The sequence below is a fragment of the Montipora foliosa genome, chromosome 1 (assembly GCF_036669935.1).
Source record: "Montipora foliosa isolate CH-2021 chromosome 1, ASM3666993v2, whole genome shotgun sequence".
Classification (NCBI taxonomy): Eukaryota; Metazoa; Cnidaria; class Anthozoa; order Scleractinia; family Acroporidae; genus Montipora; species Montipora foliosa.
The window spans coordinates 46,978,737-46,990,924 of record NC_090869.1 but is presented as its reverse complement, the minus strand read 5'-3'; positions in this window follow the sequence as shown (position 1 = coordinate 46,990,924).

Sequence of the window (12,188 nt, the reverse complement as noted above, 5' to 3'; positions counted from 1 at the left end):
GCTCACAGAGCAAGACTTGAAATGAGATAGCCTATGCATATGGGTAGTAGTTCCTCCAACTACTAACACAGACAGCTGCTGACTCAGTTGGTTGAGCATCAGGCTGTCAGTGGAAGATCGCAGGCTCAAATCCCTTGTCTGACCAACATGCAGGGCAAGCAGCTCTGTGGCAACTATACCAGCCACCCACCACCAGTTAGAGCCAAGGATGGTTCTCCTTTGACATCTGAGCGAGAGCAAACAGCCAGGTGGGTCCAGCATTTTCAGGAGGTTCTCAACCAACCAGAGCCAGATCAACCAGCAAGCCCTGACCCTCCTCAAGATATCCTGATATTGACGCAAGTCCACCTACGCCATCAAAGGTCAGAAAAGTAATCAAAGCTACAAAGAATGGCAGAGTGCCCGGACCTGACTCCATCCATGCTGAAATGTTACAAGCTGACCTTGATATCTCTATAACCGTGTTAGTACACCTCTTCAGCTATATTATGGGACACCAACACCATCCCATGTGACTGGACAAATGGTCTCATAGTTAAAACTAAATTAAACTTGCTTAAGGACCGCCAGAAGTGGCGTCGCCGAGTCGCGACCTTATTTCCCACCCGGAAGTAGAGGATAAGTAAAGTAAGAAAGTACATGTATGCTCACAGAGCAAGACTTGACATGAGGTAGCCTATTGCATATGGGTAGTTTCCTCCAACTACTAACACAGACAGCTGGTGACTCGGTTGGTTGAGCATCAGGCTGTCAAGTGGAAGATCGCAGGCTCAAATCCCTTGTCTGACCAACATGCAGGGCCTTAAAAAACAACTGAAAAGAAAGTGCAGCCTACATACTGTAATTTCATCTGGAAATAGTCAGACTTTCCAAAGACTTCTTGGATAATGACTACATTGCATAAACTGTATGCCACATCTCAAAACCTTTCCTGTTAACACTTTGAGATATTAAAGAAACCCACACACTGTTCATGGAGAATAGGGGGGAGAAACCACGGTATTCTGGTCTGTACTCCTTTTGCATGAATGTATGGGTTTGGTGGGTGAGATCAAATATGGGACTGTTTAGCAGCTGCCAGAGGTACCTTTACAGGCTGACGTCTGATCTCACCCTTGTGAAAGAATTGTAAACTAAATTGTGATATATGTGGTATATAAATCCATCATCATTACCACTATCATCCCTTGTGAGTGCATGACAGCATTAGCCAAATCATTAATTCAAAAATGTGAAAAGAGGAGTCATACCCAATGTGATCTCTTGTGGGATGCCTAGGTACACACCAAAGGATAGAAGAGCCTTGGCCCATAAGATGTCAGAAGAAAGCAAGGCAAACATATTTGATTTGCATTTTCTAAAGGATCAGCATCATGGAAATTTACTTGGGTAATATTAAAACGCAGTGATCAAAATTTGTCACAAGTCATCACAGTGGTCAAAATTTGTAGTGGACGCACGAGGTCCACAACATTTTTGACCACTGTGACAACGAACATCGGCTTAGCTTGCCAGAATACCTGGCCCACAAAATATCTAACTTAAAAAATTGCTCCCACAGTGCCGCAGTTGTGTTGTAATGCTGCGCCCACAGCCCCGTAGTTGTCATTCATTGAAATGATAATCAGTCATGTTGCAATGCTGTGTGAAGAAGAAAGCACTCATTTACTGATTAAGCCTAAGCGCTCATTTCAGCGATTAGGCCTAGGCACTCTCGTAAAATTTTAGCTTTCATTTTGCGGTTAACTACACTTTTCACGAGATCGTCTTACCCTTGACTCACTCAGACTTCATTATTCTACGACTACGGCACTGCGGCACTGGTCATTCAACTAACCTCAGACTTCATTACTCATCGACTACGGCACTGCGGTAGCAGTCTTTAAACTAACTCAACCTCATCAACTGCTGCACTGGGGTAGCAGTCCTTATAATTAAATTAACTCAGACTTCATTATTCATCGACTAAGGTACTGCGGCACTGATGGTAGCAGTCTTTTAAACTTACTCAGACTCATCGACTGCGGCACTGCGAATGCAAGTCAGTTCGATCAAAAGTTGTTTCGATCGAAGGTCGTTTCGATCGACAAAAGTCGATTCGATCGAAGACAAGACTGTAACTATTGCTTTAGTGTATTGAACTTACATGTACTATTTATCAAGTCTCTTTAAAAAGTTCAACCAAATGACGATTTTATTAAAATCTTAGAAACACAAGGCAGCTTTTATTCTTTTCAATTTGTTTTATTGGATAAAAATTAATTATTTCTTTTTACCTAGATAATTTGCACATTATTGAGATTTTTGTTTATTTTTTAAAAAGTTTTACCTATTGGAGTGTTTGCACAAACTTATTAAACACTATATTTCACTAAACTGCCTGACATTGCACTAAACTACAAAGAATATGTAATTCCTATCAATTAATTCACATTACATGTAGATTTTATAGAATATTTTGTCTCTTACTCTTGTATTATGCTTGTGTAAATCCTTATTCAGGTGAATGAATTATTAAATATCACTGGAAGCATGTTATTAATGCATCGGAACATAATTAAAGACTATAAAATTACTTTCTCTAGCTTGGCAAATTTGGCTATTATACCTGTGTTTTCAAATCGCACCTGTGTTTGTGCACTAGTTCGCTTTTTGAAATCACGTGTATGATTTCGGACCAAATTGCACTCATTGTATATCTCAACTAAAGAAGAACTTTTGAAAATTTCTGCCAATCTCTAAACTAACTATTGTTCCAACTTGTCTCAGATAATGGTGTTGTGAATCATGTTTTTGGTAGTTTCTATTTGAACTACATGTATTATATTGCACAAATGGAACACCCGCGGAAGGGTAAGATTTTTGTTGCAAGATAGTAATTTTCCTACCGCACGCTTTGCCAGAGTCGGCTTTTAAGTTGCTTTAACAGAAAACAGACGCGACCATCTTTATGTTCCAACTGTCTTGTGCGGAACTGTCTTGTGCGGAAAAGAATTGCAACGATGAGAAGCTATGATAATATGTTCCACGGATTCTGTTCCAAACGCAAGTGTTTTCAACAGCGTTTAATCTCTTTTCGCTCGGTTCTCATTGAAAGTGACAATACTTGTTCGTTTCATCATGGTAATAAAACCTTAAACCCCGTGTTTCAGTGTACGCACGTTATAGCGAATAGCTAATTGAGCATTGCCGATCAGGAACGCCGAGAAAGAAACGCCGGCAACAAAGGAAATCAATTGAACACCGCGTTTCCGCGTCGCGCATATTACTTCGCGCAAACATTACACAACACAAAGAACTTTTATTATCTATACGCTTGCAAAACTGTAGTTTTTATGAACATTTACTCTTCGATTGAACTGACTCTTGCCTTCGATCGAACTGACTTTTGGTTTCGATCGAAACGAACTTCGATCGAAACGACCGGTTACCGGCACTGCGGTAGCAGTCTACTCAGACTTCATTTTTCATCGACTACGGCACTGCGGTAGCAGTCGTTCACCTAACTTAATTGCAAAATTTTGTTTGGTCACTGCGGGACTTCAGGAGCAAGCGATTTGTGCCGTACAAAGAAGGCCGGGTATTCTGCAATCGCTCCGGAACATCGTTGTCGACAGCATTCACAGAGTACATACAGTAATAACGATTGCATTTATTAAATTAAAGCTAAAGGCTCCTAAAACGTAAATATCTAGCTAGTAATTTTAGACTTACTTAGGGTTTTGTGGAGTCCATTGAATCGACTTGTAATATCCGCCCCAAGCAAGCTGAGAGAAGCATTCGCAAAACACGACCATACACCACAAAACTGGAGCAGACCAATGCAGCTTGCGACGATCCTTCGGTTTCATTTCCCCATCAAATTTTTTAATGAATACCACCAAAAATTAGGTTTTCATTTGTCAACATACGATTCAAGAAAAAAGCATTATAGATTTAAAGATGATCTATACTTTTAACCATGCAAAACGCGCTTTCTAATATCGACAGGATTTCAGCTTTTCCTGGGCGGGAGACTGCGTTATGCACTAGTCATTTGTTTCCCCCACCCCCCGACCCCCGGGGATAGTGGGGACATATGGGGAAACGCGAGATTACGCCACAATTACGCCTCTAGGGGGTAGGGAAATTACAAGATTTTCGTTCCTCTGCCCTACCCCTCTGGGGACATACAGGGGAAATATCGGGGAATTCTTACCTAGGAGGACTGGGACTGAAAAGAAACGAAGAGCAATGGTAATGAGTATTTCACACGTGCAAAATCAATATGGCGTCGTTCCTTATATAGTTCATGTGGCACACACAAATCGCAAGAACTGTATATTGTGGTAATCTCCCTAACATTTCCTTGATGACTCAGAATCTTTTAGGAACAGAGGGGTGGGGGAATTACGTGTGTTCGTTTGCTCTAGTCCCCAGTGGAAATACACCTACTTTACAACCATTCAAATGTAATTTCCCTACCCATCCCCGGGGGTCAAGGGGTGGGGGAAACAAATGACTAGTGCATTATTTACGGTTGACCAAAACGTCTATTTCCAGTCTTTACAGCCGCCCTTCCTCCGACGGAGGGGAGGTGAGCGACGAAGGACTCCTATGCGAGTCGCTCCCCTCACCTCCCCGCCGGGTTCGCAGGATAATTCCTCAAGCCGGCAGGTCTGTTTTCATTTTTTACAAAATAGTCATCTCAGAGAGATGCAGATAAGAACTGTGGTCTGGACATCACAATTTCGTCGAAGAAGTAGCCTTCGAGCAGGCTCTCTCTCTGCGGTGGGGCATTCTCGTCCCCATCACCCTTTTCGCTTCTCTTAGTCAGCGGAGCCTTGGCACGAGAAACGTTTCTCGTGCTAAGGCTCCGCCGACTAAGAGACGATGGGAACGAGAATGCGGTGGGGGAGGAACCCATCCTTCTCTACCTCTGAAATGACCACTATCGACAATTCCTAAGTTATTAATTTAGGACACTTAGCGCTTGACAAGGATTATGGGAAATGAATATCTATTTTTTGAAAACCGAACCCAATACCTAAACTTGCTGGACTCGAACTGGAGAATTCTCGATTAACAACCCTTTCACTTAACCACTAGACTACCGCATCGCTAACTGACAGAACACTTTTTTTAAAAATATTAATATAAATTTTCTTCCGAATGCCGCTGTAAACGTGTATTATCACCGGCCAAGAGAATCTCTTGCACCCGCTAAGAAACAAGTTTAAAAAGGAGAAAATGTCGGTTACCAAAATTTTAGAGAAAGCTAGCCATTTTAAAATCAAGTATTAGACTTAACCACTATTCAACAATGATTTTATATATACGCATTGCATTTGATAAATAATCGGTGCGATTGTCAGCCAGCTGATCTTTAGTTGTTAAGGACAGTGCCTACTAATTAAAGATATTTTTGCCCCGATGTGTGATTATGCAGGAAATGTAGATCTTAGAAAGTGTTATTGAAATCCAAAAAGAAAATTGGGGGTAACCAAGCATTTTTCAAAGATAATTCATGAATAATATTTGTAAAAAGCTTTAAAATACAAAGCAATATATGGCGTTCTTTCTCAAATTGAAACTTAATTATCTCTCAAAAATGCATGGTTACCCCCAATTTTCTTTTTGGACACGAAGAGTACTTACTAAGCTTAAGATCTACTTCCTCCGGATAGTTTTAAGCCGCGCAAAAATATCTCTGTGTTAGTAAGCATCGGCGATAGGAAATCCGAATATCTCAAGAGATGCGCAGAACGTATGCGCAATAACAATAGTAGGCCACATTGGGTGATCAGGGTTCAAGTCCCGTCCAGGGGTGGAACTTTTCCTTTTTTCTTTTCATCTGCTACCACAAGTCCTTGGGACAGAGTAATCCTAAAATGACGATAACAGTCATTCCAGGGAAAATTACGAATTGTCGATAATAGTCATTTCAGAGGTAGAGGATATGTTGGGGGGAGAAGGAAATTTTGCACCCCCAGCCCCAGTCCCTCGGAGAGCCTGCTCGCAGGCTACGAAGAGAGCATCCGATCAGACTTCAATTCTTTTAATAAATTAATAAATGGATCCTAGACCTTAATCGAGGGGGAAGGAATAGAGGGGTAAATTTCCCTTTTCGAGCCAATTTCTCCCTCCCACGGCCTCGTCGGCTAAGTATCAGGCGATAGTCCGCGCGATTTCGCAGGATTAATTGTTAAATTTATGTATTTGTTATATAACCTATTCGCACTTTAGTTTCTTTTGTTTTTTGTAAAAAATATATGTACATGTTCATGTCGATTAAGGACGCTCCCGCGAAAATCTTCCCACATTGAAATTTGTTTCATTTCTCGCCTGAAGTTAGGTCATAAATTTATACTAGAAACCCTGTTTATACTTATTCCAAAAATGAGAAGAAATTGGGGGGTCACCGACTTTGTTTCGGAGAAAAAGGCAAGGGAAAAATGCCCTAATTCGATAGATAGGTCATCATAACGATAAGTATCCTCATCTACTCATCCGTCGAAAATCATAAAAAAATAATATGTTAGAGTGAAGGTTTCTGTGTATAGAAATATAGAAGTGGGTTTTTTACATAACTAAATGCCGCTGGGGATGTTGTAAACAGTGGAGTTAATCCTGAACGAGCGTTTTCGCAAACGCTACCCGTTGTAACCACTTTCGGAACTCAGGACACAAGGAAAGAAAATGTAAAAAAAAGATAACTTCTTACATTGCGATTTTTTTCATTTCATCATATTTTCTAGATTGTAAGAAGAGCGCGTGAGTCATGTCATAAAAAATAGGTGTCACCGATGATCTAAACGAGTAAAATCGATGTGATGTTGCGAAACTCTTGGAAAATTTAGTTTGTCATGATTTTGCGTGACCCGTAGGGGAAGGACTGGAACCCAAGACAAGATCGATCGATAAAAGGTTTTTGTAAAAAAGGAATGTGAGAACATATTAGGCTCCTTTCAAGCGGGCAAAACGCCAGGAAATTACGGAATTCCAATAGAATTTTATAAGAAATTTTGGCCTTTGTTAGGTAAATTTATGGTTGCTTCATTTAATGAAGCTTTTGATAAAAAGAAAATGTCGCCTTCACAAAAACAAGCCATTATTGCACTTGTTGAAAAGAAAGGAAAAGACAGAATTTATTTAGAAAATTGGAGACCATTATCATTCATTAATGTGACTAATGTAGACACTAAAATTGCTTCTAAGGTAATTGCGACAAAATTATTAAAGTTATCCCAGAAATAACTCATTCTAATCTAACAGGCTTTGTCAAAGGCAGGTTTACTGGCGAAGCTGGAAGATCGATTATAGATATCATGGATTATACAAAAAGCCAAAACATTCCTGGATTGTTACTTTTCATTGATTTTGAAAAAGCCTTCGGCAGCTTGGATTGGGATTTTATGATAAAATGCTTAGATGCTTTTGGTTTCGGACCAAGTCTTAAAGGGTGGCAGGGTAGAAACATTTTATAAAAATGTATCGAGTTGTGTAATAAATAATGGAATCTGCACATCTTACTTCGAAGTACAGAGAGGAGTCAGAAAGGGTGACCCGCTGTCACCTGTTTATTATTGCGGCGGAACTTTTGGCAATTACTATTCGAAGTAGGACAGACATCCAAGGAATAAAATAGGGCGGGAAGAATTTAAAATGGTGCAGTACGCTGATGATTTAACTTTGTTTGTGCCGGATCTTGAATGTGCACAACGTATTTTTCATCTCAGTGTTTGATCAATATGAAGCCTGCTCGGGTTTAAAAGTTAACTATTCCAAAACAGAAGCCATGTGGATTGGATGGTCTCGAAATAATGCAGAGGCACCCTTGGGATTAAAATGGGTCAATAGTGTTAAAGCACTCGGAATTGTCTTTACATATAAAGAATCAGAACAATTGCAAAAAAACTTTTATGACAAATTAAAAGATATTCGGTTGCGGACGCGACTGTAACCATCATTAAATCCTTTTTGCTTCCGACTGTTCCGAAGATGTTCTATGTATTCTCGGTTCTCCCAGCTCCGCAGGATTTTATAAAGCAGCTTAACACTATTATATACAATCTCTTATGGAATGGGCCAGATAAAATAGCTCGATCTGCAGCAATTAATGATATAGGATTTGGAGGGGTAAATCTTATAGACTTAGCAACCTCAATTCAATCACTAAGACTAGCGTGGCTTGGAAGGCTTTTTTCTAGTGGTTCTATACCATGGAAACCTTACATTAATCACCTACTCAAGGATTATGGTGGAAGTTTTTTGTTTAGGTGTAATTATGATATTAAGGAATAAAAAACAAATTCCATATTTTACGATGAGCTTCTCCATTGGTGGGCCGACTTTAGAGAGGATTTTTCTACCAAGCCTTCTAAATCTGAAAGTGTTATTTGGAACAATAAGCTTATTAAAATAGAGGGCAAAAGTATATATTATCACAACTATGTAAAAGCTGGAATGATTTTTTGTAAGCAGATGCTATTTGATAAGAATAATTTAGAATCATACAACAGTGCCAAATGTAAAGGATTGATACATACAATTTTTTTTTTAACCTGGTCAGGGATTCGAAGTGCAATTCCTGTCCACTTAAAAACTTCGAATGTAGAAGAAAGTAAGACAACTTCACTGCAATTTCAATGTGGTGAAAAAATCTTTGATCCTGTAAAATGTAAAAGTAAACAATGTTATACCCTGCTCATTTCGAAAAAGACCATGGTCTCCAGGGGTTTTACTAAACTAAAAGAAGACTTTGATTTAAATGATGTGACTGTTTGTAAGGCCTTTCTTAATTTGAAGACTGTATCATCTGAGACTTTTATTAGAAGTTTTCAATTTAAATTTTTAGATGACATTATCTACACTAATGTGCGATTCGCCAAAATAGGTTATGTCCCAAAGGACACCTGTACATTTTGTGATGCTGATTCAGAAACGGTCCTTCACTGATTTATTTTATGAATGTCCGTTCACAAATCGCTTCTTAAAAAAATATGAAGACTTTTGGTTTGCACTCTCAAATGAGCACGAAGAGCTCTCGCAACGAGACGTGATCATTGGGAAGTTAGGGAAAAGTGATCTACTGAATTATTTCATAATCATTGCAAAATTGCATATCTGGTCAAATCGACATACCGAAAATATATAAAGTATATATGTAGAGAAAACTCTTCGAAAAATCCTTAAGAACGAGACCACGCTAAGACCTCACCGATTGCTCTGTTTCCAGCAGCGTTGTCGTGATGGTGCAGTGGTTAGCACACCCGACTAGTAACCAAAAGGCATTACGTAAGAACTTAAAAAGTACAATAGAACGGACATAACAAAAGGTTAAACAATGTACTTAATGATGTTCCTGCATTGTTTACTACCTGATTAAAATTCATCAAAGATGTGAAAAATCCCTAAAGGTATTACTTTACTAAAGAGTATAACTAAAGAGAAAAGCAAACAAAATAGTAAAAAAAACCACTATGAAAAGAGAAATCCTGCAGAGAATGTGAAGTGCTATTAAAGTGGACTGCCACTTCACAAGATTTCTTATTTGTAATCATAGATGACTTGTGATTTCTAAATCTCACTTTGCATTCGTTGGTAGTAGAGCCGATATACTGAAGCTGACATCTTTTGCACGAAACTAAATAGATGACATTTTTGGAACTACATGTCAAATTGGGTCTAACAATGTAAGATTTACCTGTTCTAAAACTACAAAAATTTCTCGATTCAACAAAATAATTTTTACAAAGATCGCATCTGCCTTTGTCGCACTTATAGCAACCTACCTCAAGGGGATTGGTGGTATGAATATTTCCTGTTTGGTATTTAGAAGGTGCTAAAATTGCTTTCAGATTTTTAGATCTGCGATAAGCTGGAATGATTGAGTTTTTGGGAAACAGCTCTTTTAATTTCGTATTAGATTCTAAAAGATGCCGATGTTTCCTGATGATGTAATTTATGTTTGGCAGATTGGGATTGTCAACTGTCACAAATGGGAAAAGCCTCTTGGAGGCCCTAGCTTTCTGTTTGAGTAAATCCTTTCTAGGGATAATTGAAACTTTAGAAAATTGATCATTAACTAGATTTGCCGGGTAACCTTGGTTTACCAGATAGGTCTTATATTCTAACGCATTTTCTAGTGAAAATTTCATCTTCTGAACAGTTTCTCCTCAGTCTCAGAGCAACTCCAAAGGAATTGCTTTAAATACATGCTTAGGGTGGGAACTGGAGGGGGGGAGATATAAATGGCTATCCGTAGGTTTAGAGTACACATCAGTTTTTATAAAACCATCAACTAAGTACAGAGTAACGTCTAAGACGTTGAGGCGACTTTCTGAAAAAACTTATTCAAATTTGATGGTAGGATAGAGAGAATTGATGTATTGGGTAAATGCCTCTAGGGCAGGGAGGCCTTGCTGCCAGAGATCAAAAATGTCATCTCGGTATCTCCACCATAGTGCAGGTTTTATGGGACCGCAAAATTTTGCTTTGCGATCGAGTTCCCCCATAGCAAAATCTGCGTAACTGCAGGCATTCTTAGGCCCCATGGCAGTACCATGGATCTGCAGGAAAAAGTTATCTTTAAAGACTGAATGGTTACATTCCAAACAAATTTTTACAGCTTCCAAAATACAATTCGTAGATGGCATTTTACCTTCTCTGGCATTAAGGGCATTTTTAACTGCAGTAAGGCCCAAATTATTGTCAATATTAGGGAACATAGATACTACGTCCCAAGAGACTAACAAAGTACCTCCAGGAAAGGGGCCGTCATTATTAATTTGTTCAATTCTATTAAGTAGATCAGTGGTGTTCTTAATGAAAGATGGTAATTTGCGGGCGAGCGATTGTAAATAAAATTCAGTGAAAGCTGACAAATTCTCAATTGGTTTACCACAACAGGAAGTAATAAGTCGTAATGGATTACCCTCTTTATGGGTTTTGACATTACCGAATGCTACTCCCGGCTTAGCCTTTCTGTTGTTCACCCAATCTGCTATTTTGGGAGAAATCTCGCCCTTTTGTAACCACTTAGAACACCACTTTTCCGCTAAATAAACATGTTTCGCGGTCGGGTCTGAATGCAATGGTTTATAATGAAGATGATTTTGTAATTGTCCTAATACTTTCTCCTCATAATCGACAGAATTTAAAAGAACAAATCTTGAACCTCTATCTTCGATTCTAATGACTGTATAGTTGGATTCTTAAGTTTTTTAAGTGCAACACGTTCCCTAGATGACAAGTTATCCTTGGCTGTTCTAATGTTATTTGGATTTAAGAGATCTTTTCTAATATTGGAAAGGAAAAGTTCGAGATCTGGGTATTTAGATACAGGAGGTCTCCAGATTTTTTTACCTGGTACTTGTAGAAGATGGCGTGGCATCTCAGGGCATTCTTCAGATTCATCCGATTTTTCAAGGAAGAATACTGCCGTACGTAGGCGGGATTCGAACGCTTCTAAATCGTCGTGGACTTGCTGCCAGTTCACATCCTTCGGTGTTGGACAGAAGGAGGGTCCTCTTCTCAACACACTTATTTGGTGTTCATTGATGTTGCATCCGAAAGATTGATGGAGTTGAGGTGCTGGGCTATAGTGTCCGAAGCTGCTCTTAATTCTTTCCGTCGTCTACGGAAACGGTATCGTTTTCTTCGAAGTCTTCTTATTTTATGGTAACGCCTGCCACGGGCGTGTTAAGTACTGAATTGATTAGCTGTATGAACTGGAAAGTCTGAATTACTTAATGGAATGGTCTTCTCAAATTTGCACTTTTCAAGAAATTTCAGATTTCGATGTAGTAGAAAGTTCTCTTGACGTATATAATTCCAAGTGTTAATTGCACAAGTATGTCCACGTTCCTCGAAGAGTTTCTTCCTGGACAATTGCAGTTCTTGTTGAAGGTTCTTGACTTTATCCTGGGAACTTTTAAGTACAATTTCGCAAAGTTCTCTGGACGTTTTTTGAAGTGTGCGGGCACAGGTTTCTTCCAGCTCGTGATTGTCAACGTTTAAAGCAAGATGAAAATTAATATAAAAACCTTTAGGAATAACGTGGTAATCAAGACAATACTGTAGGAAATTACAGTGGTGTTGGTATCTAGTAAGTTTATTCCGAATAGATGCTGTACGCTGAGTTGTAGACATCTTCGGATCAACCACAAAGGATCCACAAAGGATCCACAATCCGTAGATTGTAAATA